At 38.2% G+C, this 27937-nt stretch overlaps 2 long non-coding RNA genes across 2 annotated transcripts in view; one reads left to right on the top strand and one right to left on the bottom strand.

Moving 5' to 3' along the window:
- LOC148145299 (uncharacterized) overlaps positions 1-2107 on the bottom strand; it is a 209060-nt gene extending 206953 nt beyond the window's left edge. The window contains exon 1 of the long non-coding RNA XR_015761454.1: positions 2012-2107. This is a non-coding gene — a long non-coding RNA (uncharacterized LOC148145299). The remainder of the gene's footprint in view (positions 1-2011) is intronic.
- Positions 103-26463, top strand: LOC148145298 (uncharacterized). The gene is made up of 4 exons (XR_015761453.1): positions 103-117; positions 21851-21913; positions 25908-25958; positions 26375-26463. It is a non-coding gene; the product is annotated as an uncharacterized LOC148145298 (long non-coding RNA).
- Positions 26464-27937: the final 1474 nt, after the last annotated feature.

Here is a 27937-nt window from a genome sequence, read left to right as displayed (position 1 = left end):
TATCTATATTGCTAATAGGAGACCATGTCAAAAGTTTCAGTGGAATTCAGTGGAGTGAAGCCAAGCTGGTGGAAGTGGAAGATGATAACTGAACAAAAGGACAAAGAAGCAAGATTGGTTAGTTGAATAAATACAACAAGGAAGAAGAAAAAAGTTTTTTTTTTCATTATTCCTTTTCAAGATAAGTGCCTAAATTATTCTGGTAGTGCTGGCCTTATGTGTTTTAGTTATGATTATAGTAACAATGAGAATGCAGCCCAACCTGTTAACTTTCAGGTATTTTGATGTTGGTTTAGTCATATTGTACTGTAGGAAACTGTGTACAAGCAGTGTTTCACGTTTTAATGTTTAAATTGCTGTTTCTAAGTGCTATCCTGTAGAGTCTTCTGTGCTGCGTTCTCTATTGGGGAAGTATAAATAAAGTTAATTCAATGATGGATTCTCACAATAAGTTCACAATGTGAATCTTTCCTCAGTGAAGTACACAACAGTGATCAATTTTATACCAATCAATTTCATTTCTTCTGAGGTTGCAGATGTAGCAGGAGGTAGATTTCTGTGTTGACATTCTTACTGAAGCACAGACATCGCACACATTGTTCATTATCGATGTTCAGGAAGGGGAATTGATCTTTAAGCCACTGCGGACAGATATGGTTTCCTGCTAAGAACACTCCTTTCCCATCTCTTCCCTTGTTCAGCAGCTTGTCTTGCTCCTCATGACCTCCGTTGTACTACAAGAAAAATGTCTATTACTGAGCAACTGTTGTTGTGCACAAGTCCTGAAATGACCAAAATCTCTTTAAGCATCTGCCATACCACAGCCTGTAAATTTTTACAGCTTGAAAAATTGTAAGATATTAACAACAGCCAAAAAAACCAGCAACTAACCCAGTGAGGAGTTGTTAAAACCTTTCTGTGGCATTCCTTCTGCGACTGAATAAGTACTTAGCTGTGCAAAGTTAAGGAAGGGCATTAAGCTCAAATGGGCACGAGTGATCTGAAATCAATATTGCACACTGATTGATGCTATGATCTACATGCCTTGCATACTTCTATCTTCACTAACATGGCATCCAATGCAATTGATTCCACATGAGTGCATGCACACAAGTGCCATTTTGGAGCACTATAAACCCGCACAGCAACCAAAGGAAAGCAGATGCCAAGAAGCCTCCTCAGCTCAGGGAGCAATTTCTCAGTTAAACTCTTTTACTTTGTAAAAAGAAATGTCAAAATTGCAATTCATTAAGTGACCTAGTAGAGGCAGTATTTATTGTAGGCCTTTATCTAGTATACTAATGTTCTTGCAAAAAGGTGTCATAGTTTATGTTAGGTTAGAGAACTTCATGAACATAAATTAGTGCATAAAATGCCAAAAATAATTCACAGCTGAATCATTTTGCAGTTACATTGATTGGTCCAAATCCAGGTTGATTGAATTTTAATTAAATTTACTGCATATGTTACACCACTAACTATTGTGTTAAGCTAAATGTTTATATTTTTTGTTTTCTGTGCATTTATTAAAATATATTTTAAAATTCTGTTCTAACAACTTTTATTGAGCATGATCACAGCTCATACAGCAAGTCTACTATTTAATTTTATAGCTGATGAATGAACTTAATGGAGTAAAGGATACAATCAGGTGCTTGTTTCCAAATTATGTGTTTTGCAATAATTTTACATCAGAACTCTAATGTGTGAGTTAGCCTCTACAGTGTGGATCACCATAAATAGACATTGTGAACATGTGGTGCGACATGGGGTAATTTACCTTTCAAAAGCAATAAAATAAAACAGAACTGTGGATGCTGGAGATCTGAAACAAACTAAAGACCCAAACTGCTGGAGAAACTCATCAGGTTTGTCAGTATCAATGAAGATTTTGGGTCCAGTGACCCTTCTTAAGGCTGTTCTGAGAGCCCCAGATGAGTGCCAAGTACAAACTGTAGAAGCAGCATTCAAAAACCCAAACATCCCACCCAAACACTTTGTCATTTACTACCTGTCTCAACTCTGTGGCAAGGTGCATGGATCCAATTTTGGAGAATTTACTTCAGGGACCAGAAAAAAAGTCATCCTTGGTCCCAAGGAACTGCCTAGGAATAAGAAGAAAAGGGAGAAAAGAAATGTAGTTGTACAAAATATCATGGAAACTTGGAAAGATTATGGCAGTTGGGGGAAGTGATGGTATAGCGATATTGTCGATGGGTTTTTAATCCAGAAACCTAGGTTTGTGCTCTCAGGGCCAAAGTTCAAATTCCAACGTAACAGGTGGCAGAATTTTAATTCAAAGAAGTTTGGAATTTTAAAAACTCTAATGCTGACTATGAAACAATTGTTGTAAAAATATGTCTGGATTACCGATGCTCTTGAGGGAGAAGCTGCCCTTACCTAGTCTGGCTTACATGTGACTTCATACCCACTTTTCAATGCCCTCTAAAATGGCCCAGTAAGCCACTCAGTGGTATCAAACCACAAAGGAACTTCAATAAAATGAACAAAACTAGACAAACAACTTGACATCAGCCTACACACTGGAAATGACAAGGGCAAACCCAACGCTATCAAAGTGCTTTTTACTAACATCAGGAGGCTAGTGCTAAAATTAGGAGAACTGTTTCATAGACTAGCCAAGCAAGAGCCTGATATAATAGTACTCATGGAATTGTACTTTACAGGCAATATCCCAGACAACACTCTTACCATTCCTGGTTATGTCTCACTGATGACTTAACATCGGGAGTGGCACAGTGGTATACATTCAGGAAGGAGTTGCCATGGGAGCCCTCAATATTGACTTCAGACTGCATGAGGACGCATGGCATCAGGTTAAACTCCTGCTGATTATCATGTACTACCACCGACCCTCACCCCTCAGCTGATGAATTAGTACATTTCCATACTGAACAGTAAATGGAGGATGGCAAGGCACAGAATGTACTCTGGATGGAGAAACTCAATGTCCATCAACAAGCGTGGCTCAGAAGCAACACTATTGCTGGAGCTGGTCAGGTTCTAAAGGACAGAGCTGCTAGATTGGGTCTGTGGCAGGTGATGAAGAAATGACAAGAGAGAAAAGATACTTGACCTCATCAATCTGCCTGCTGCAGATGCAACTGTCCATGACAGTATCAGTAAAAGTGACCACTGTATTGTCCTTGTGGAGACAAAGTCACATCCTCACATTTTAGATACTTGTGTTGTGTGGCACTACCATCATGCTAAATGAGATAGGCATTGCACGGATCTGGCAACTCAAAGTTAGGAATCCAGAGATACTGTGGGCCATCAATAGCTGCAGAATTGTACTCCAACTCAATCGGCAATGTCATGAAATGACATGGGCTCATGCTCTAAAATACCCATCAAACCAGGAATTGACCTCAATTTAATAAAGAGTGCAGGAGACCATGCTAAGAACAACATCAGACATATATTAAAAATTGGATGTCATCTTTGTGAAGCTACAAAACAAGACTATTTGTATGCCAAACAGCAAAAGCATCAAGTGATAGAGAGAGTTAAGTGATTCCACAAACAACAGATCAAATCTAAGCTCTGCAGTCCTGCACAGTCATGAATGGTAGTGGACAATTAAACAAATATCTCTATCCTCAATAACAATGGAGCCACATGAAAAATTGCCTTGATATGTCCTGTACACAAAAAGCATGTCAAACCTAATCTAGCCAATTATCATGGCGACAGTCGCCTTTTGGTTATCAAAAAAATGACGAAGTGATCATCCACAGTCTTAGCATCTGCTAAACAATAACATTTTCACTGATGCCCAGTTTGGGATCTGTGGGGACTACTCAGCTCCTGACCTTACTACAGCCTTAGTTTAAGCAGGAGTTAGGATGTCTTGCTGAGCTTGTACAGAATGTTAGTAAGGCCATTTCTGGTCACCTGTTATAGGAAGGATATTATTAAACTGGAGAGGGTTCAGGAAAGAATGGAAGGTTTGAGTTATAAATGTTGTCTGGAAAGGCTGGAACTTTTTCCACTGGAGCATGGGAGGTTGCAGGATGACCTTCTTGAGGTTTATAGAATCATGAGGGACATAGATAAGGTGAATGACAAGGGTCTTTTTTGTAGGATGGAAGAGTTCAAAATGGGAGGGGGGGGGGGGAAGGGCATATTTTTAAGGTGAGAGGACAAAGATTTTAAAAAGGGCATGTGGGCCAACGTGTTTACACAGAGAGTGGCTCATGTGTGGAATGAACTGTCAGAGAAAATGATGGATGCAGGTAAAGTTACAACATCTAAAAGGCGTTTGGATAAGTTCACGAATAGGAAAGGTTTGGAGGGATATGTGCCAAATGCAGGCAGGTGGGACTAGTTTAGTTTGGGAATATAGTTGGACTTGTTGGACTGAAGGGTCTGTTTCCATGCTGTATGCATCTATGACTGTATAAAAATAAACAAAAGAACTGAAACTGAGACCTGACATGAGAATGACTGCCCTTGATATCAAGTCCATATTTGATTAAATATGGTATCAGGAGCCCTGACAAAACTAGAGTCAATGAGAATTGAGATAAACTCTCCAATTAGCATACTAGCACGAAGGAAAATGGTTATGATTGTTGGAGGTCAGTCACCTCAGCTCTAGGACATTGAAGTTCCTCAGGGTAGTGTCCTAGGCATAACCATCTTCAGCTACTTGATCAATGACCTTCACCACTAAATGAGATTAGAAGTGGAGACATTCACTGATGATTGCCCAATGTTCAGCACAGTACATGACTTTTAAGTATGACTGAAGCAGTCCATTTTCTAATGCAGCATGATATGAACAATATCCAAGTTTAGGCTGACAGGTTGCCAGTACCATTCATAGCACACAAGTGTGAGCAATATCCATCTCCATCAAGAAAGAATCTAATCATCACCCTTGACATTCAATGGTATTACCACCACTGAATCCGTCAATATCAATATCCTGGGGGAAATAGATCCTTCAGTGTCACTGTATCAAAATATTGGAGCTCTCTTCTAAAAGGCGTTGTTCACATTTCTATACCAAATGGACTTAAGTGGTTCAAGGAGGCAGCTCACCACCATCTTCCCAAGAGCAATTAAGGATGAGGAACAAATACTGGCCCTGCCTGTGATGATTACATCTCATGAAAGAATAAGAAAGACCCAGCAGGAATTTTAAATAATTAAATTTAAAACTCCTTACTACAAAATACATAAAGGTTTATAGATAGAGAAACAGATGTTGAGAAACAAAACACAATTTCAGTTGAAAAAGAACATTGTTTTGGAAGAACACAACTTTCCTTATCTCCTTTTTTACCCAAAATATAAGTTTAAGTTTATTAAAAATTATTGCATCAAAAACTGCAGGTCTTTGTAGATAAAAGAGAAAAATGTGGCACGAAGAGAGAACAAGGGAGAAAATACAGTTGGTGCTATCTGCTGATAGTTTGCTATTTTTAAATTTGTGGCTGACTATTTCAAGTAATTTTGGTTCTCAAAAACATTTCTGCATTCTCCTTTTCTTTTCACACTTGCATAATTTTGCATGGACATTTTTTAGATTTTTCAAATAGCTTGTGAACCACGCTTTCACATTCCGAAAGCTGCCTTCTTCCAGTATGAAACATTCAGATAATATTTAGCGATAGAATGCCATATCATCTACACTGATGATGAAAAATCATCATCCCCGCTGCCTAGCTGCACTGTTCTGATTCTCCTATCTGTCTCCAAATCCATGCATTTTATAAGAAAACACATTTTTACTACCTCATCGTATCACATCGCTGTGCTTTACTATTCAGTAAGTCAAGAATAACTGCTCCCATGTTTTGCAGACATAAGCACTGCATGTTAGTAGGCAGCGGTTTTCCGGCAGGCTTCCACTATTTGTGTCAATTTTTATTATTCTCTTTAATTAATGCATTTACTTCACAGAACTGTTCTCATGCAGAAGGCGGCCACTTGGCCCATCGAGTTCACACTGGATCCCTGAGTATTTTGGCTTAGTTCCAGTTTCCTGCCTTTTTCGTTGTAAGCCTGTATCTTGGTTCTATTTAAATAATCATCTAATATCCTCTTGAATGCCTCAATTGAACGTACCTGTACCACACTTCTAGGCAATACATTTCAAACCATAACAATGCGCTGTGTGATTTATTTTTCTCACTACGCATTTGTTTCTTTTGCAAAACCTTGCATATTTGTACCCTCTGGTTTGTGATCCTTTTAAGAGTGGGAACAGTTTCTTCCTATCTACTCTGCCAGATTCTTCAAGATTTGGAAAATTTCTAACAGATCTCCTCTTAGCCTTCTACCCTTCAGGGAGTTTTCCAATTGGAGCCGTTGTCATAAATTCCTTCTGCACTCCCTCCAATGTCATTCTTTCTGAAGTGTGGTGCCCAGAATGGTCCTGATTATTACAGCTGAAGTATGACTAGTGTCCTCTATAAATTCAGCCTCAGCTCCATGCTGTTGTATTCAATGCCCCTCTTTATGAAGCCTTGAATATTGTATGCTTTATTAACTGCTCTCTCAAACTGTCCTGCCATTTTTAATGGATCGTGCTCATCTGCACCTCGTGCTCATCTGCACAGTCTTTAAAACAGTTGCCATTGTTTAACACGGTCTCACCAGGTTCTTTGTATCCAAGTTTATCAACACGTACTTCTCTGCACTGAACTTCATCAGCCCCATATCCAACCACTCCACCAAACTCTTCATGTCCCTTTGAGGTTCTACACTATCATCTACCTGTTTAGAATGCTCCCAAGTTTTATATCATCCCCAGATTTTGAAGTTGCCCCCTGTACAGCAAGATCTAGATTATTTATCAACAAAATCAGAACTAAGCATGGGTGCCATTACCAACCCCTGATAAACTTCACTTTAAACCTTCCTCCGGCCCAAAAATGCCCATTAGCAATTACCCTCTGTTTCCTATCACTTGCCGCAATTTTAAATCTGTGCAATTGAATAGATTTTGATTGAGTTAAAATTTTGCTCATGCAAACAAATCTAAGGGAATAAGTCAGAGAAATTCATGCTCATGGTGGGAGGAGTTTGATGGCCTGTTACTTGGTCATTCCCTCCAGTTCTGGTCACTGTGAAACAATGGTGACATAGGGATATGGGAAAGTCTTCAGAGAAATACCACACAGTATTATTAGAACACCGCATGATGAGCACAGATAGGAGGTGGTTCAGCTTTTTGGGTTAGAGATGAGGCACACGAAAAGTAGTCAATGATTTAAAACAGATCTGAGCATAATATCAAATTAAATGGCAACAGTAGGAAAATGAAGGCAGATACTCAAGGCAATAAAAGACAACTTCTGGTTTTAGATCAGAAAGATCTTGATAAAAACAGTAATCTGAAATGGAAAGGTCTACTGTGTGAACTAAAGGACGTGAAAACACCGAAATCATTTAAGAAGTAGGAAACTAATTTTTTATCTGGATGAATGAGCTATTCTGGCCACTGATATTAACATTATTGATTCATTCTTGAATTAAACTCCTATGTCATATTTTAAGCACTAAGGGATTGAAAAAGCGCACACGCTGATTTACTGCATTGCCATAACAAATGATTTCAGAAAGGGTAGGCTACTCTTTTCTCTGAATGGGGCTAAGTGTTAATTTGGGGAGTTTTTTGGAGGGCTCCTCCCTGGGTGCTTCAGCAGGTTTTCTTGTGTACGCTCATGCTGCTCATCTCATTATCTATGTGCCATGACACCAATCTCATGCTATCCTGTGCCCACCAGCAGAAGAAGTGCTCATTGCTGCTGAGACCATTTAGGTTTCCTGCTGCCAGAGTCAAGTTTAAAGCCGAGCTGTGCACCGGTCAAACACCGGAAACCAGAAATAGTTGTGGTTTCATAGTTGCAGTGTGGGAAGAATCGGCCCAGAGATGGCCAAAAGGGGTAAGTTTTGCTGAAAGGGTTTTGGAGACTCCATTCTTGTGGATGGGGTGGTGGGCCATCTTCATTCCACAGGACAGCCCTAACAGATCTCGGCATCAACCCTTGTCAACATGGTCCAAAGTTGAGTCATTGTTGTTCCAATGGCACGTTGTTTCAATGGTTAGTCCCTCACAGCGTCAGGGACCTGGGTTCAATTCCACCACCAGATGAATGTCTGGGTGGAGTTTGCATACACTCCCCACATCTGTGTGGGTTTCCTCCAGGTGTTCTGGTTTCCTCACACAGTCCAAAGATGTACAAGTTAGGTGGACTGACCATGCTAAATTGCCCATAGTATCCAGGGATGCACAGACTGGTGGATTAGCCATGATAAATGCAGAGTTACACGGATAGGATTGGGGGGGGAGGGGGGGGGGGGGATTGCTGAGACCGGGCGGGATGCTGTTCAGAAGGTTAGTGTGGTTTCAATTGCTTGCTTCCGTACTGTGGGGATTCCAGGATAGTCCAGTGTAATGCCCAGCAGTGCAGGAAGAAGATTAATGACCATGTGCCCTCCATCTGCTTTCTCGCTGCCACCTCACACTCACTTGAGCTCTATCAAGCACAAAAACTGTGTTGAGGTTAGAAAACAGGGATCCTTTATTTCATTGACAGAATATTTTTATACAAATTAACAAAAAAGCTTGATTTAGGGAAACAAACTATTTATGAACTGCTGTTGCTCCAGAGGCACCTGTTGAGAGCTTAACTATTGACCTTTAATGTGATGCAGGGCAGGGTCCCGTCGGTAGACCTCTTATTGTTAATTTGTTGTGACAATGTAAGCTTGTCTTGCAGACTCAAATGGCATCTTCCTCTTCTCATGGCCTCTAGACTCAATTACAACCTCTGGTTGCCTTGGCAGCACTTCCTAACCAAACATTTTGTTGGTAGTACAAAGGTGAATGGGCAGTGGTGCAGCAGGAACACTTTATGCATCCTAGCCATCCTTGCCTCGCAATCATAGCTAAAAAGGATATTGCTAACTATTCCCCTTTTTCAATATTTTTAAAATTTGGACAGAAAGACACTATTAAATTGACCTTGAAAATGAGCCACCCTAAATAGAGTGAAGGACTCCCGCAATCTGTTTCAACTTCATCTGAGAACCAAGCTCCTGAAAATTAAACTACAAGAAACCCGCTACTCCCTGAGAATCCTTTGCTTTGCAAGACTTTCATTTCAGCTCTAAAGGATTACATTTACCTATAATATTACATTAGATATTATAGGCCTGTTATGAAAGAGACTGAGGGCATTATGAGCTGAAACCATCTTTTTCCTTCATTTTTATCGAATATTTGTGTGTGTGAGTGTGCATGAAACAAGTGAATGAGGCAGTTCAAGGAAATGGTTCACCGGCATCTTCTGAAGTCCAGTTAAGGATGGGTAATAAATGTTTTCCTTCCCATATCCCATGAATGGATTTAGAAGTGATGTGCAATGTTCAGTTCTACTCAAAACCCATCCAGTGATAAACAGTCAATCTGAAAAACATTCAAGTTTGAGGCAATAAATATTTGTTTTTACTCATTCACAAGAGGCGATTGTTACTGGCTAGGCCAACATTTATTTCCATCTCTAATTGCCTAAATCACTGCTGACAGCTCAACTATATTGCTGTGGGCCTGGAGTCAAATGTAGGCCAGACCGGGTATGGTTGGCAGATTTCCTTCACTAAAAGATGTTTTACTGAAGTAGACATTATTTCTACACTGGGTTAAGATTTTCCACTGGAGAGTTAAGAAGTCGTGAGTAATGGGTGTTGGCTCTGATTCGGTTGTTGACAATCTTGATCCTGAATTTGAAGGTTGTGAGTTCATAAACTTTAACACCTAACCTAAGGTAACACTCCAGAGCAATACTGCACTGTTGAAGATGCCAGTGTTTCAGATAAGATGCTAAAGCGCAACACTATTTGCCTTACTCCGTGGGTATAAAAGATCCCATGGGCATTTTTGTCAAAGAAAAGCAAGAAGGTTTCCCCTAGTGTTCTGCCTAATATGTATGCCTCATTTAACATCAATTAAAAACTGATTATCTTATCACGATCACATTGCTGCTTGGGGAGTTTGCAGCATACAAATTAACTGCTAGTTTCTTCCATTATATTAGTGACTATACTGAAAGTACATAATTAGGTGATGATTTGGAGATGCCGATGTTTGACTGTACAAAGTTAAAAATCACACAACACTGAGTTATAGTCCAACAGGTTTAATTGGAAGCACTAGCTTTAGGAGTGCTGCTTCTATGAAGGAGCAACCTTCAAAAGCTAGCGCTTCCAATTAAACCTGTTGGACTATAACCTGGCGTTGTATGATTTTTAACTTAATTGGGTGATATATGTTTTGAGGCATTCTACGGCAATGAAAGGTGTAATGTAAAGAAAGGCAAGTTATTTCTTTCTCCATGTTGATGGAATGCCTGCAGAAGCAGCCCAACACAATAATTAAATTTGAGCTTCATTCTGGTTCAGTATGGCTGCTAAACAGGATCTTGCTGCTTTCTTGTAGTGGAAAGTCAGTCAGGGCATGGTCTGTGACTAGGTTTGATGGGAGTGGACTGTAGTGAAGAAGGGGCAAGTTGCAGAGTGCCTACTGAGGGAAAGGAAAAGGGGAATAGGTCAACAATGGAACAGTAGATTTTTGTGGAGTCTGAAGGAATGTTCCTTCTCCTTCTTGTTCCACAGTAATCAATAAAGACAGCAAAACAAAATGTCTTACAAAGGTACCTGGTGATCGATTGCGCCTTTCATCTCCTGGGGAATGTTGTACTAACAAGCACTTCATACACTTACCCTGTTCAGCACAGAATTTACAACTAAGCTCCCACAACAGATGGAGCAACTGAATTTATACATTTAGATAGCCTCAAATGTTTTGTGTGGGTTCGCTTCATATCTTTTTGAAAATAGATTCAGGTGGACAAATGGATGCACTTGGTCACGGCGTAGTATTAGGGAGCCCTAGCAAAATTGAAGTTAATACTGTTATGACCAGCTGAGAAACGGCTCCCCTCCTCTGAGCCCCTCTCACTCAGACAAAATAATCTTTTTTTAGAACCTGGCTATCACATTTCTATTAAACTCAGTTAACCAGATCAAAAACAATGAGACAATTCCTACTGTTTCTGGAGGTTTATTACTTACTATGTTCCAAAAAAAAATTAAACCTGAATTGAAACACGCACAAATGCAAGTAAAGAACTTAAAAACAGAGTAGGACAACTGTCGAGTACAGACAGGTAGATAAAGGCAAATGCAGTTACAAATGCTAAGAGTGCCTTGGTTATGAGAATGAAATTACCTGATTCCAACTGCATAGTCCCTGTTATCCTACTTCTTAAGGAGTGGTGATGTTTGCAAATCTTGCAATCTCATTCAGTGGTGACTTTTCCAAGTTGCTTTTCACCAGTGCGGTTTTCTACAATTGAGAGAGAAATTGGGAAGAGCTCCCAGTATCCTCGTTACTATCAGTGCATGTTATTTCCTCTCTGCTTTGCTGCTCAAAGCAAATTACTTATATTTCAAGTTTAGCTAGTTCCACTTGGTAGCTGCTCAAAGTGAACACTCAATATGTGAGCTTTCATCTGCAATAAGTTAAGCTATCATGCAAGTGTGTGAAACAAGAGGTGTCTATCCACACCTTACTGAGTTTCAATGTCTCTTGATTAAAATGATAAGTCCAAGGCAGCTGATGCCATATATTACATGTGAATTGCCTGAGCCTGTCAGGTGATCGCAGCAGCCTTTTAGATCAGTTCTGCCCTTTCTCAGGACATTTTTAGTCCATGAAAATCTCAGGCATTAAAATCAAAATATGAAAGTTGCATATTGATAGAAGATTTTTTATTATGATCGGAGCACTGGGAATCAGAGTGAAAACTCTCCACTGACTGGAATCACATAGAGCAGAAAAGACGATGATTTTAGTTTATGATCATCAATGAAACTGATGCAAGTGTTTCTCAGGCCCTAAGCCAAACATCTTCAGCTATCAGCCAAACATCATCATGACCTTCCCTCCCATCTAAGGTCAGACGTTGGGATGTTTTCTGATGATTCCACAGCATTCAGTTCCATTTGCAATCCTCAGGTTATTTAGTAGTCTTCAACAAGAGACTCAAACTATCTCCCTGGTATTCAACAATCATCATCGTTATTAAATTTCCCACCATCAACATCCTGGGGGTTAACATTAACCAAAAACTGAACTGGGTGTGGTTTCGAACGCTGATCAGAGGAACTCTGCAGGTAATAATTCATCTCATGCTTCCCGCAACTTTGTCCATCATTGACAAGGCACAAGTTAGAAGTGTGGTAGAATGCTCTCCACTTTCCTAGATGAATGCTGCAACAACACTCAAGAAGCTTGGCTCCAAACATGACAAAGCAGTCTGCTGGATTGGCACTACATCCACCATCGTCAACATTCACTCCCATTACCATTGGCACACAGTAGCAGCAGTGTGTACCATCTATGAACACACAACAATTCACCATGTCTGCTTGACAACACCTTGATAACAACTTGCCAACTCCATCACCTCAAAGGACAAAGGCAGCAGATGCATGCAAACACCACTACCTGCAAGCTCTCCTGTATTGCACAATCCTGAATTTGAACCATGACCATTCCTTCAATGCTGCTGGGTCAAAATTCTGGAGCTTTTTTCCTTACCAGATAGGACTGTAGTGGTTCAAAAGAGTGACTCATGACCACCTTCTCAAGGACAATTAGAAATATTGGCAAATGTTGGCCTAGTCAATGTCACCCCCATCCCATAATATTTTAAAAAGTTTATTAATGTCAAAATGCACATGTACAATGGAGTCTTGACCAACCTTCTGAATTGATAGAATAATAAGGACCCAGATCTTCTGAATATGAGATTGTCGCTGCTGAAGCACAAATGACAAATAAGCGTCAGGACTAAATACAAGTCCAAATACATCCGACTCCACAGGAATGGCCCGGGAAGTTGAAACATTAAATGGGTAATTACCCAGCATCTGAAATCATTGGAAAAAATCCCTAATTCTGAGCTACAGAGATTTTGGAGGGCTACTTTGCTTAATAGTTATCTCACAAAGTTTGGAGGAATTGATGACCTGATGCAACTCTGAGTAATTATTAAAATAATCCAAAAGACTATCCCCTCTGAAAGCCCTGTCTCCCATGGATATCCCATCTGACCTCTAACCTGACCCCAAAACTCCCCAGTCCCCATGGCCACCGAACCACTCCTATCCTTAATCCAATCTCAACTCCATCCCTTGACCTGGCCCTCGATTCCTCCCAACCCCACACAGAGATCCGACAGAATTTCTGCCACATCCAAGCACAACAAACCCCTCTCCCTCAACCACCCCCTACCCTGGCCTTCCCAGCAACATCCAAACCTCCAGGTTCCCCAACACTCCTCTGGAGCTGATGGGATTCATCGTAGGACAGATTGTAATTTTCAAGAATGCTTATATATTCTGGATAATTCCAGACCATTGTCACAGCTTCATTCAAAAAGGGAAGGACATTAAAAATCAGGTAACCATAGTTTAATTAGCGTAACATCTGTTATCGGGAAAATTTTAGTGTATATTTTAAAGAATATAATAGCACTGCATTTAGAAGTTCATAAGATCAACCAGATTTGAAATGGCTTCATGAAAAGAAAGTTACGCCTGACAAAATTTATTAGAATTCTTTGAGGAGGTAAGGAGAAAGATAGATAAAGGGGGAGCAGTGAATTTCCAGAAGGCATTTGATAAGGTACTACACATCAAGCATTTTACTAAGAGTCCATGACATCAGAGGTAGTATTTTAGCATGAATAGAGGATTTCCTAATGAACAGATGACAGGGTGCTGGGATAAAGGGAGCATTCTCAGGATAGAAATCTGTAACTATTGGAGTACCATGGGATCAGTGCTGGAGCCACAATTATTTCCAATAAATATTAATAAATTGGATGAAGAAAGCCACTGGCATGTGACTCAGTGGTTAGCACTGCTGCATCAGAGTGCTAGGCAGCCAGTTTCAATTCCACTCTCGGACAACTGTCCGTGTGGAGTTTACACATTCTCCCTGTGCCCGCATGGGTTTCCTCTGGATCATCTAGTTTCCTCCCACGATCGAAAGATGCATGCTAAATTGCACATAGTGTCCATGTATGTGCAGGCTAGGTTGGGAAATGAAGGGTTACAGGGATAGGGTTGGGGAATTTGGGTCTGGTGGGATGCTCTTTAGAGGGTTGGTGTGGATTTGATGGGCTGACTCGCCTGCTTTCACAATGTAGGGATTCTATGATGAATGTATTACAGTCAAGTTTGTAAATAGCATAAAAAGAGGAGGGAAGGCAAATGGTGAGAATGACAAAGAATCTGCAAAAGAATATAGACAGTTCACAAGAGTGGGTAGAAACTTGGCAGACGGAATACAATGTGGGAAAATGCAAAGTTTGTAGAAAGAATAGAGAAACTGAATATTATTTAAGTGGAGAAAGACTGCAGAAAGCTATAGCACACCGGATTTGAGAGTCCTCTTAAATAAATCACAGAAAGCCAGCTTACAAGTTCAGCAGGTAATAGGGAAGGCAAATAGGTCTTTAAAGGTAAGGTAAAGTTGCTGAAGTAGTCTTACCAGACCACAGAGCTGCTCTCTCATTGGAGAGAGCCAACTGGTGGTCAGCACACCTCAGGTAAGGGGAGAGTTTGTAAAAAGCATCCTTCATAATAATCTCAACCATTGCAGGAATTGGAATTGAACCCATGCTGTTGGCATCACTCTGCATCACAAAACAGCCATCCAGCGAATTGAGCTAACTACTTCAAAATGAATGGAGTATAAAAATAGGAAAATCTTGCTAAAGTAATACATGGTACTAGACCACACCTGGAATAATGTGAACAAATTTGGTCCCCTTATCTAAGAAAAGATATATTGGCATTGAAGACAATCCAGAGAAGGTTCTCTAGAAAGATCCTATTTAGGGAAGTAACTTCTTATCAGGAGAAATTGAGCAGGTTGTGTCTATACTCATAATATAATATATAAATTTGCTTTATGAAGCCTTACTAATACAGAAAAATGGAAATAAGTTGGTGCATGAAATGATAGAAATAGAACTTAACTTAATAGTATTAATGAAAGAAAAAGAATTGTTTGCTATTTTTGGAAGTTCCCTGATTAAGTAATCATTGATATGTGGCATTCATATTCCTAAGCAACTCAAATTTTGGTTGAGTTAATAGATTGATTAAAATCAAATGATTTTTATCTTTACTTCTCTTCATTGCTTTTATTTCCCTGCAGCCTTCAGTCTGTGTTCACTCTACAGTGGAGAGAAACGCAGTCAGTTCAGTGTGTAGCCATCTCCATGGATAATATCAATACCAAAGCCCTTTGTCAAGTTGCCAGGAGGATCACTCGAGTGGCCACAAGGGTTATGGTTTGTTTCCTTATCCCAACGGTCATTTTGAACTTTGCAAACTAACATTACAGGAGTAGACCAAGTGAGATCATTAATCAATGATGCAATTCAAACCTGGGCCTTCTGGCAGTCTCCAATATTTCTGAAATGTAGCAACCAAGCCATTATTATATGAATGGCATGTTCTACAATAACATCAAATACATTTGTAAAAGTAAAAAGTACAACTTATTTAGATGTGGAGTCCAATCAATGTAATTAACTATAAATCTGGTGTTTTTCAGAAATATTGTAACTGATCATTTCTGTTTATTTATTCATGGCACACCTCTAATAAAGAATTTGGTTAAAATCTGACATCTACATGCCATAATGTTCAAGCTTCAGTTATAGAAAACACCAGTTTTAATTCACATAAACATGTTTTATTACAATAAACAAATGGCAAATGAATTTACTCAGAGTCACGCAAGTGATGGAAATGGGTGGCGAATGGACACTAATATTTAATTCACAACTGAACCCATCTTATTGCTGTACAATTTCTAATTTGAAATATGACCCACGGTGGGTTTTGGCTTTATAAAAGGTTAAACAAGAGACAGGCTGTGCCCTGCGGCTGGACGCTCGAGGACAAGGAGGGATAGTCTCAAGATAAGGGGGCTCCCCACATAGGATTGTGATCCTTCATTCAGCGAGTTTTGAAACCTGAAATTCTCCTTGAAGGACTGGGCTTTCCCAGTGTTCAAGGCAAAACAAAAACAGTGATACTAAGGGAACAAGGGATCTGGGGAATCAAACTGAAAAATTGATTTGACCTAGAAAATCAACCACGATCTCATTGAATAGTGAAGCAGGCTGGAGGTGACATATGGCCTACTCCTGCTCTGTCGTATATGGAACAATCCTAATCTGTTCATCATTAGGGCCATGATTGGAAACAGATGGCCCATTTCCAAAATCATAAATGTTAATTGCAGGAATAATCTAAACATGTTGTGAGTGACTGCTGTGAAAAAGCTTAAAAGTTACTCCATATAATAGATTTTGTCTAGACAATTTTGATAGAAAATCGCATAGCAATCTTATTATACCAAGGATTTGAGTTATTCAAACACTTCCTAAATAGTAAATATGTTAGAATTGAATTTGTCCTATTTTAATGAAAAGGAGACTGTTACTAACTTTGCCCTCTTCTTCATAATTATTGCATGCAAGAAAAATTCTCCTAACTGCATTACTGTCTGTACGCGAACTTAACGTGACAAATTAAATAAACGCTATTAAAATGAGTTTGAAATGGAATAGCACCTATACCGCATATGCACAAACCAACCAGTTTTATTGGAATCAACATCAGGAATTTTAATAAGGAATGCTTTGTAACTAAGCATTTCCACTGGGAATTTATGTTCATTGAGAATGCTGGTCACCAAATCAATTCACTTCACTGAATCTTACTGCACAAATGAGGCCATTCACCACAATGCGCCTTTGTAAAAGCTGTTGAATTTGGTCCTGGGACCTAGCTTTTTCCCTAGAAACATGCCAATTAATCCATAACAATTATTTTTTCAATTACCTTTTAAAAGTTTCAATAGAACCTGATTCCACCAAACCTTCAGGTCGTTTCTTCCGGATCTTCACAGCCCTTCGTGCGAAGAAATTTCTACATGTTTCATCAATAAATCTTGTATGGTTGATTTAAATTTCTGAGCTATACTGAGTAACCCAGTTGCCAGCCAAACTAGTTTCTAGCTACTTAGTCAATCAAAATCTGTAAATTTTGAATACCTCTGTTAGCTCTTTCGTAGCCTTTTTTGCTTTATGTGAAACAATTTCAACAGTCTGCAATCTGATCTCTGACTTGTGAGCATTCTGCTTTGGAAGGGGATCATGGCATTCCCCCTATAAAACTACCTACCTTAATAATATAAAATGAGCATTAAAGTCACTGTGACAGAATCAAATGATTTGTACAAATATAAATACGATGAACAATATAGTTTACTTATGAATGTTATATTTAATAATTTAAATATCCTACATAATTGGCATTAATTAATTATATGCAGCCAGTTCTCTTATTCCAGTTCATGACCTCAACTATATTGTTTCTTGTAAAACATCAAATTAATTACTTTGTCTTTGAAGCATTAAACAAATAAATTCCAATTTAGGGATCATTTATAGCTATCCAAAATATCGACATTCTGCAGAAACGTACCAAATTGACTAAAGTCACTAACTCACTGTTTGCAAAGAACCCCATTACCATGATGCAATCAATACACATATCTAAATAGTCAAAATTTGTAACCTAGTTTTCTACTGAATGCATATATATTATACATAGCTGTTATTGTGTTTGTAATCGCGATGGCAGATACAATTTTCTATGGATAGCACCATAGTAAATATGTCACAATGGAGACTAGATTGGTTCAAACCCCCTTAAACCAATAAACTGGATTCCTGAGCCTTGCCTTGAAGACAGAAGAAATAACAGAGGGTAAGTCGCCTTGGTACTAAATTAGCAGTCAATTTGAAACTAAGGAAAATATTACCTACTGATCTCTGTGGCTGGACTTTGGTGTATTTCGTACAGTATCTCAAAAATATATACAACACCACTCTATCATTTTTGTAGATGACATTGCATATCGCTGCATAAACAAAAAAAAATTATAATCACCCTTGAAAAACATTTAGAAACTCATACTTCCGGAGGATGATAATATTTTTTGAAGGCTTCAGCAGGAGTTTGCAAAGAAACAGCATCATATTTATCCAGCTTCTTTAACATTATTAAAGGCCTCAAAACACTTCACAAGCTCCTTATGTAGAAGTACAGCATCAAATTGCCTAAACAGAAATTGGCCTGGATTTTTTTTGCCATGACAGAAACTGGCAGATATAGCAAAAATTGGAAGTCCCACACCTAAAAATGGCATATATCATTTTTAAGGGAGTTGGAGTAGTGCCCAGGTGTTAACAGAATCAGCCAAAAGTATCAAGAGAAACTGTCAAAAACAGTAAAAAAAAAGGAGCTGGCATTCTGTCAAGGCATTTAAAAGTTCTGCCCTTTAAATCTTTGGAAAATGTCTGGAATTTTAAAAAGTATTGCTTACTATTTCACTCTGTTGACATAAGCTTAAGCACGACTGATACTGGATCATTACCGCATAATGATTTCACAGCCGCCTATTATCTATTATTATCTGGCTGTCAACCAAAATGTGAAATAACACACAACATATGCTTCTTATATATGCTTTGAAATGGATTAATGAAATCCAATTGTCATTGTTATAAGGGTTTATGCACTGTGTTAAAATGTTTATTGGTATAATACACCACAGAGCTGAAGGAAGTTAAATGAAGTAAATAATCTTTTTATGAGGATTTTCAAAAATGATTCTGCAATAGATATTTCGAACTTTAAATTATTCCATCTCAGCAGGGATCATGAAGTCTTCCCATGCCGGATACTAGGTGAGTTCACATGGTATAAAGAAAATATGCGTCAGCGCAGTTAGCTAGTTTGGGAAGGGATTGTTTCATCAATAGCTGGACATTGGGATGGAGCAGGCTCATCAGCTGTGTTGGTCAGTGTTTGGATAAGATTTTTGCAGTATTCTTTGTAGTGTAGATTGCCTTGGTAAAGACCACTAAGTATAATCTGTTGACTTGCATTATTGATATTCAAAGTCCACCAGCAGACCAGGAAAAGTGGAAATCAAAAACTGCAGGAGATGGCATTAGTGATGATATGAATATGAAGTCAGAAACTCATCCAAGATCAAATGTGACACTAAGATTGCAAACAAACAGGCTTAATCTCAATCTGTTGTCAAGGACAGAGATTAGGTTTTTATGTATGGAAGGTAGTTTGGAACTGGGACTGAAGACAATGGCTTCAATCTTCCTCATATTTAATTGAAGGAAATTTCTGCTTATCCAAAATTGAATACTGAGTGAGCAACTTAGCACAATGGAGTAGTTGAATTTAGTGTTGAGGGTAGAATTAGGTATCACTACCCTACATGTGAAAACTAATGTCATGTCTTCAGTCAATTTTACCAACAGGCCTCATGTAGATAAGACATGAGGCAAGGGAGGAGCTAAGGATAGATCAGAGGGAGTGGTGCAGGATGATATCAGTGAGGTGTTGAAGGAGGATGGCTTGAACTAGGTCTAGATGGCTGAGGAGAGTTTCTTGAGAGTTAACAAAGAAACAGTTTTACTGATATTAATAAAACTGTTTCCTTCTTAACTACAGATCATTGTCCTTTGTAGAATGAAAATGTTACTAAATTAGTTTTCAATCAAGGTCATGACAAACTCTAAAGCATATGTCATAAATACTTCTTGATTTCAAAACACTAGAGCTAACCACATTGCAATGGGTCTGAAGTCACATGTAGGTCAAGCCAGGAAAAGACAGCAGATCTCTTTCTCTAGTGAACCAAATGGGTTTTTACAACAATCAATTGTTGTTACATGGCTGCCATTAGGCCAACTCTTTATTCCCAATTTTATTGAATCCAAATTTCACCATCTGCTATGGTGCGATTCAAACCCATGTCCCCAGAACATTAGTCTAAGGCTTTGAATTACTGGTCCAATGTTATTACCATTGAGCCCCAAGATCTACTCAGTTTAATAAAGGTATATATTCAAATGTTCAGGGTCCAGGCAGAAACTGTGCCCATTTCATGTTGAAGAATCAAAGCATCTCCAGCTACAGTTCTATATTTGCTGTAATTGTCGAATCAATTAGACATAAACTTCAAATTTCTTCACAATGAAAGAAACTGTATATATAGGACAAATCAATAAATTTATATCAACTATATGATTTAGATCATCTGATGTAAATTACACCCTATTAAAGCTGTGATTAAATTTATATTTGAAGGTCCTCACCATTATAAATTTATGTGAGAATTTTAGTTTGTTGCTTCCCAATTGCAGATTTTTACTTCAATGTACAAAACAAGTATTGACTTGCCTAAAGGGTTTGAATCTGAATGTGTACAGGCATGACTTAATATTCAGAGAGAAGCATCCAGTAACCAACACACTCTAGAACCTATTCTTGGCAGACTCCATATGTGGTGGAAATAGGATGCCGGCTACTAACTCTTTGTTAAAGATTAAATTTAAAAGACTAATGTATAATATGTATTTAACTCCATTATTATGATTAACATACTGGTGTTGGATTTGTAATTAAGTCTCAACCACCAGGAAGGACTGAACAGGGGAGGAGGTGACCTGACAGAGATGGCTATTTCGAAAGTGGTATGTGGAACTCATTGGGGAATTTAGCCAGGAATGAAGGTATACATTAATGGTGCAAGATGACCTGGGGGGGGGGCGGGGGGGGGGGGGGGGGGGAAGGAGGGGAATGCTTTAATGAAGCATAAACCTGTTTAAGCAAATTGCTTACTTTCTGGCAGCAAAATTCTACATACATCTAAATTCTAAATTTTGCTCTTCCCATCACATTTCTAATATTGTAGTTTGGGCTGAACAACTTCCTCACTGCTGACTTCCTCAGTGCATTGCTGGCTGCTTCTATACTCTGTGTTAACGGTAATAACATATGAAGCAATCAACCTGTCCTTCTTAAAGACAGTTATCACCTTTAAAGGGAAGCTGCACTAAATGATGATGCTGGGAATTGAAAACAAGGAGCACTGGGGTGCCAGGATGATGAATGCGGTGCTGGAGATATCAATGATGCACATGGGTTAAATGATAGCGTGTTTCTGTGATGGGTGTCCGAAACTAGACTCAGAAGGTGTGGAAACAGATGGCCAAAAGGGTTAACACCTAGATTGTAAATCTGGAGACCTAGCAGCAATGCCACAGGAAACCTGAATTTCCCATCTGTGAGATAAGGTCAATGAACATATCTTTACATGACATCCATTTACCCCACCAACTGCTCAATGTTTCACACAACTTTCACTCAGAAGGTCAGTGTCTCTGCCACTCAGGATTCATACCTAGGATGCAGATAGTTGACCTCACTCTCACGCATCTACCAACGTGGCCATGCTTACATCCAGCTTCACAGCCAACAAATGCTTCCACCTATTCAGTTATGATATAAACATTATCCAAATATATTTCTACACAATCACTGAACCTTGCTTAAGGACAAATTATCCCACCATAGAAGGGAGAAGGAGATCTGTACCTCCTCAGCAGAGATGGTACTTCGCAGCACGGTGCTAGATGCAAGGGGGTCTGCAACATCTGACATTGCTGATAAGATTGAAGATTAGATCATGTTTAGTCTTTTGCTCCTTTGGAATTCCCAGTTCACTCTCATCTTGCAACTTGCCAGGATGAGCAAATTGCTGATATAATCATGGAAGTCTGGGCTTCCCATTTCTACCCCGTTTCCCCATATCAATTTACCCCTTCTAATTTTCTGCTTCCAGATCCCCAAGGACGCTGCTGTCTGCCTAGCCTCAGTAATCCAAGAAGGAAGACAGAGACCAACAGTTAGTATGAATGAATACTATCAAATGATTGTGCGGCAAGAATAGAGTTGGGATCAGCATGTTGTCAATCATCCAGACATGAATGGGCTGCAGACAGGCCAGGTTTTTGTTTTGCCAGAGGGCAATGTCGTAGACAAATTCAATTCTAGAAATTTCAAATGAGAATCTCACCAATATGCTGAGTGCATCAACTGACCTGCCAGAAAATCTTCAATCACGGCAAGTAGCATGGTGGAATCAGGCTCCAAGTCAGCAGACAGCATGATACATTAAGTAAGGCCTTTGCAACGTCCACTTTGCAGCTTTCCTATTAATTGATGAATAATATGTAAATGTTTATTTGGATCTATGTGGACTAAATGAGATATTTTGATGTCTTGTCAGCCTGTTGGGCTGTGTGACATCTGTGTAGCACTCCTTCTCAGCATGTTGCTTTTTACTTAATGGAAAACTCATTAATAGAAAATGTTGTTACAACATGGAGACTGACAGCTGAACCAAATCAATCTTTCAATCTCTGTTTGCAACACTGTAAAATTGAAACCTTCAAGACTCTCAATATCAACCCCAACGATTCTGAATCAGACATTTGAATAATCAATCTCAGATTCTGTGAATAATCAATTCTCAACACAGGTTTGTAGCTTAAATAAAAGACTTAGCAATTTGTTAACCATATAATAACATTAGTAAAGCAAAATTAAACAGCAAAGTAATCTAATTAATGTCTACGCTTTAAACTCAAACCCTTGTTTTCAGTCACATGCACAAAAGACAGACAGACGAACAAACACAAGGGATAAATAAAATAACAAAACTGGCCTGTTTACTTCAGTGGCTTTCATGATGCATTGTTCCACAGGAATAGATGATTAATTTTACGAAGATATTGATCAGGGTCTCCTTTACAGTTCACTCAGATAAGGACAGCAATTCTTATAACTTAGTTTTCTATTATCTAAGCTTCCAAGAGCTGCTCATGGTAAGTTAAGCAGAGAGCTTTCAAATCTTCATGCTGTGGCATTAAATCTCAGATTCATGAAAACAGAAAATACAGTCCCAGAGTCAATGACCACTCCATGACAGGCTGAATGACTTCTCCACGAGATCCCACTTAACATTTAAGATCTGCCATCTGCTGGTGCATAAGGTCATTTCCAGACTTGCTGGAACCAATTCCCAAGTCATGACCTCATTAATAACCAACTTCTGTCATGTGTTTAAGCATATTGCTCAACACTGGTGATGAAATATCTGCAGAACTTTGAACAGGAACCTACCTTGAAATCAACTTCCAGTACTGACCTCACTAATAATCAAAATCTTGTTTGGTTTGTTTTCCTTTAACAGAAACTGTTACCCCCCCCCCCCCCCCCCAGCCCCCCCCCCCCCCCAGTCCTAAAGTCATCTTTAGCTTACAGTTCCCAGTTCCCAATTCCAAACCAAAATTACTAAAAGTTTAAAATAAAACTAAGGAAAAATCAGTGAGGATCCTAGGAATGTAAATAATGTCTACTCAATGAGACAAGCAATTTCAAATCCTCCCATCTCAAATGACTACAGTATCCAACTGCATTAACTATTTGGTTCTCACCAGCATTTTATTTTTCCATTTAAGCTAAATTATGCATTTCCTTTCAGTTTGAATTGGAAATAGGTTTCTTTAGATTTGATAAAGATACTATTTACAATGGGGACCAGGCTCTGGTTTTCAGCTCCCCAAGGAATAATTTGGTTCCCAGGAAGATATTCCTTTTCAGTCAGCATAATGGGATGTATCTAACTTTATTAATATTTAATTGTAATCAACAGACTTTTTCCCTTGTTGCTATGGAGGAGGTTTGTTGAAAAACTGTAAGCCCCAGGATTTAATGAAAGTGCAAATTTAAAATTCAAAGCATCTTTTTCCTTCAGTCCTTTCCCCCTTTAGTCTATTTGGTAATTTGAAAAGAATTCAGCGCTAACATAACATCCAAAGTCTTGTCATCACTCTATCAAGAAGATGTATTAAATGCAGGACTGCAGTACAAAGGCAAAGGGATTAAATCAACTACAAATAGACTATTTAAGAAGAGTGAATTAAAGACACAAAAGCATTTCATTGAATGATATAATTAGACTGGTGATTAGATGGTACAATGCCTGGTGTCATTCACGCCAGTGACTTGCTTATCTCAGTTGTGTACAGATGCCGAGCTGAAGACTGTCATTTCCAAACAAGGAAACAGGCAAATCAGAAGTAGACATGTCAACAGGCTGTTTTTGCACAGATCCTAACATCTGACTTAAATCCAACACAGGTGAAAGCCTGGGAGTGTCTCCTTGGCTACAAACAGTAAAAAACGTAATAAAAGTCTGAGGAAGTCAGATCAGCGTGTGCAATGTGCCGGTCAGATTACACCTTAAGTACAACATTAATTAGGTTGCTTAGACACAGTAAAAACATTGAAGTGCTGGAGGCCGTGCACAGAAAGTCCCCAAGGCTGATCCCCAATAGCAATGAATAAAGTCATGAGAGAGGGACAACATCAGAAAGTTGAACTGCTCGGCCTGGAAGGAAAGCTTTAGAACAAAAGATCTTATAGATGTATTTAAATTATATTTTTAGCGGAATGAAAAAATAAATCCCCAATATGATATGAAATTATTCTGTAAAAGTAAAAAAAATCATATTTTCTGAACTACAGAGCATGTCATTATATTCTCGCTGTATCAGAATGAAATTCAAGAATTTTATAGATATTTGAGCTCAAATTACAGTTTTACTATTCAATTCCCTTAATCCTATAAAACACATTATATTTCCTATTTGTTCATGTTCATCATATCCATATGTTTTAAATTATATAATACTCTTACCAGCAACAATGGTTAAATGAGCTGTACAGAGACAACAATCTTGTACAATATAACAACATTTTCTGATGCAAAACCAAACATTGTATTCTTTTAACAGCTTATTGTGACAGAAGAAATACACAACTTTTTTCACAACTCTAACAATGACATGAATTTCAGGAACCTGAAGGTGAAAGAGAGCCAGTTTCATATTTCTTTATGTTAATTTTCACTCAGTTCCAATACAACACAACTGAGACTTACTAATATTCACTTCCTATTTATCTCTACATTAAATTTCACCTCAGTTGAATGCTTAAACAACACAACATTAAATGCAATGATTGATCCAATCATTCTGTCAATGATTGCATCAGGGTGCAACCACAAAACAGACTTCAAGGAACTATTTTAGCACTTCAAGAAGTACATTTCAGCAAATAAACAATGTCTAACGAATCTTTGCTGTTAGTTTGTCATACTTCTGATGAGACGACAGCATTCATATCAAAGAAAGCGTTTGCCTCTATGCACAACAACTGCCACACTTGTTTGAGACAATCTCTTCTCATAATGACCCCTTAAAGTGAATAACCAAATGCAACATGTGTCCCATCAAAATGAGAATTTCAGGAAGGTCAACCAAATAGTCTAATGGCAATCTGCCTACTTTCATTTCCAACAAAAGTATATAAAGGCATCTATTGGCACAAGTATATTCAACATTTCTTTGCTCTCTTTGGCTTCAAAACACTGAACTCAATACAATTGTCTTCCTGGGAATAGAAATAAATAGTCCTTTCCTATTATGTTTGCTATGACTGTTACAGTACATCATTAAGTAAATCTTATGCATGATGCTGGCAAAGATTATTTAACACACATATGTCTGTTTATAAAATTATGTGCAAGGATTGGGAAAAGTAATAAAATAAAACAAATGATTATGAAACTATTTACCTACTTCTGAACTCTTTGTAGAAGTAGCTACGAAAAACTCCAGGCATAATGTGTTCTTATTTTCAAAGTGTTTATTAGCAGCTGTACCGACATGTCTTGTATTTCACAAATTAGCGCATTCTGGCTTGCTCAGATTGTGGGAGAATACACATCTCAGAATGTTAAGTAGACTTTAATTATTTTTCTTTCTGTTTAGGAGAGGGTGCTGGCGAAACAGCATGTACAACAATTAAAGTAAGCTCATTTGGTAAGATATTTCTGTGCTGTACACAAAACACATTCAGTGCCTCATTTAAATCTCAACAATGTTTTCATAACACTTCAATTGCTGTTGCAGAAAAAAAAATCTTTCCAAGAATGAAGTTGCTTATGAATAACATTTCAGTTTATTTAGTTAAAACTGCATCTAGTAAAATTACATAATTAGAGTTTAAATAATAGATTTAATATTTTGTGAGAAATATCAGTTGTTTTATACTTTGCGATAATTACCGCACATTGGATGGTAAGATATTGGCATTGAATAATTAGGGAACATGAGAGCTATTTAGGTTTAATTACTTTATCATTGACACCTGTATGCCTCGGCTTCAAACTTTAAAATTCTTTCTCTGTACCTTCCTGCTTTACTACCTGTCTTTTTTCTTCCAATATGTTCTCAAGACCAGTGTCATACCCAGAAAAGGAATATCATATTTGTAGCAGATGGTCTGTATTCAGTATAAAATTTTCTAAAAATGCCTTTATTTATAAACATGGACACTTGGATGCTCCTAAGATGGCTGCCGTGAGGGGGCAGGTAACGTTTGCAAGTTCTGCATAAGCTCGCAAGTATCTCAAGGCTCTGGAAAGTTATTAATTAATTGATGATGTTTATAGTGCCTCCCTTAATTAGTCTTATTAAAATGAAATCATTTGTGAAATGTGCATCTAGTGTTTGTGAACTTACCAAAACTCAAAATAACGGATTGCTGGACACACTGTCTTGGAACTCAGTAGTTAACAAAAAGGAGCTGCAGAAACCAATTAATTATGCATAGATATGGATGGTCATTATCCATCTCAGATTGTGTGTAACAATGGCTTGAAACTTCAAACCATTTTGGGTGGACAATAGAAATATTGATCATGTGGTCATCGTATTGCCACAACAACCAGGGGGCGACCAGTCAGTCTGCATATCACACAGCAAGAACTAATGGAACAAGGGCACCTATATCTTAAAAATGGAATGTGCACCCACATATGGTCTTCCAGCCGATTACTTTTCATTGCCACCAGCACAGATACTTGACCGGCTGGTAATAAAACTACAAGCAAATAAATTTGTGACCTATAAAATGCAGCACTAACCTTGTTATATGACTCTGGCCTGTGATAAATTACCTTTCCTAAGATAATGTAAATTACAAACTGCTCTTTGGCTCATGGTCTGTATAACTGCATTACTCCTGTTAACATTTTCTTTCTTATCTGAATCTAAATGTCAGGCGGGTAACATATCATTAAACAGTTGTGATGAATGTGTGAATAAATAATCCTATTAATTTAAACCAAAAGCTTGTTGTTGTTTTTCAAACTGACTACCGACTCAGAAAGGAAGAAAGTAACACTTCTTTCTCTTTAAAAAAACAGGCAGATTATGGACAGTAAGGGAAGAGGATTGGGTTCACTTTTCTCTCATCTTTTTTAATAAGAACAAGCATTAGTCATTGAACCTAAGATTTCCTTATGACACTCAATGTCAAATTTTGTGTAATAATGCTCCCATATCAAAAGCACTGTATAATGCAAATAGTTTTTTTGGACTGGTCTTAAAGTCCTTAAATGTATAAGAGATAATTAATTAGTTTTTGGAATTTGGACTTTTAAATTGGACGCTGATGAATCTTTGGTTTCAGTCTGTGAAGCCATTTTTTCTAAAAAGATCAAAACGTAATTTGAAACAGTGATGTAAATGTATCACTTGTAAGAAAGCTTATGATTTAGTCAAGTTCCCAGCAGGATTATTGTGGTTGAATTGATAGAATGTATAATCTCAACTATATAAACAATGTAGAAAAAAAAGACCTTCAGTTTTGACATCAGCTCAGAACAATGAGGAGAAAAATCAAGTTTTCAGTTCAGGATAATAGCCCCAATTCACAAGAAGTCATAATTCTGGGAAACAGGTCGAAACTTTGCTATGCTGTTTAGAGATCTTTCTAAACTGATCTGTACGTATGC

This window comes from Chiloscyllium plagiosum, unplaced genomic scaffold (assembly GCF_037043375.1).
Source record: "Chiloscyllium plagiosum isolate Xiang-an unplaced genomic scaffold, Cpla_swu_hap1 HiC_scaffold_25, whole genome shotgun sequence".
Classification (NCBI taxonomy): Eukaryota; Metazoa; Chordata; class Chondrichthyes; order Orectolobiformes; family Hemiscylliidae; genus Chiloscyllium; species Chiloscyllium plagiosum.
This window is presented reverse-complemented; position numbering and strand designations above follow the sequence as displayed.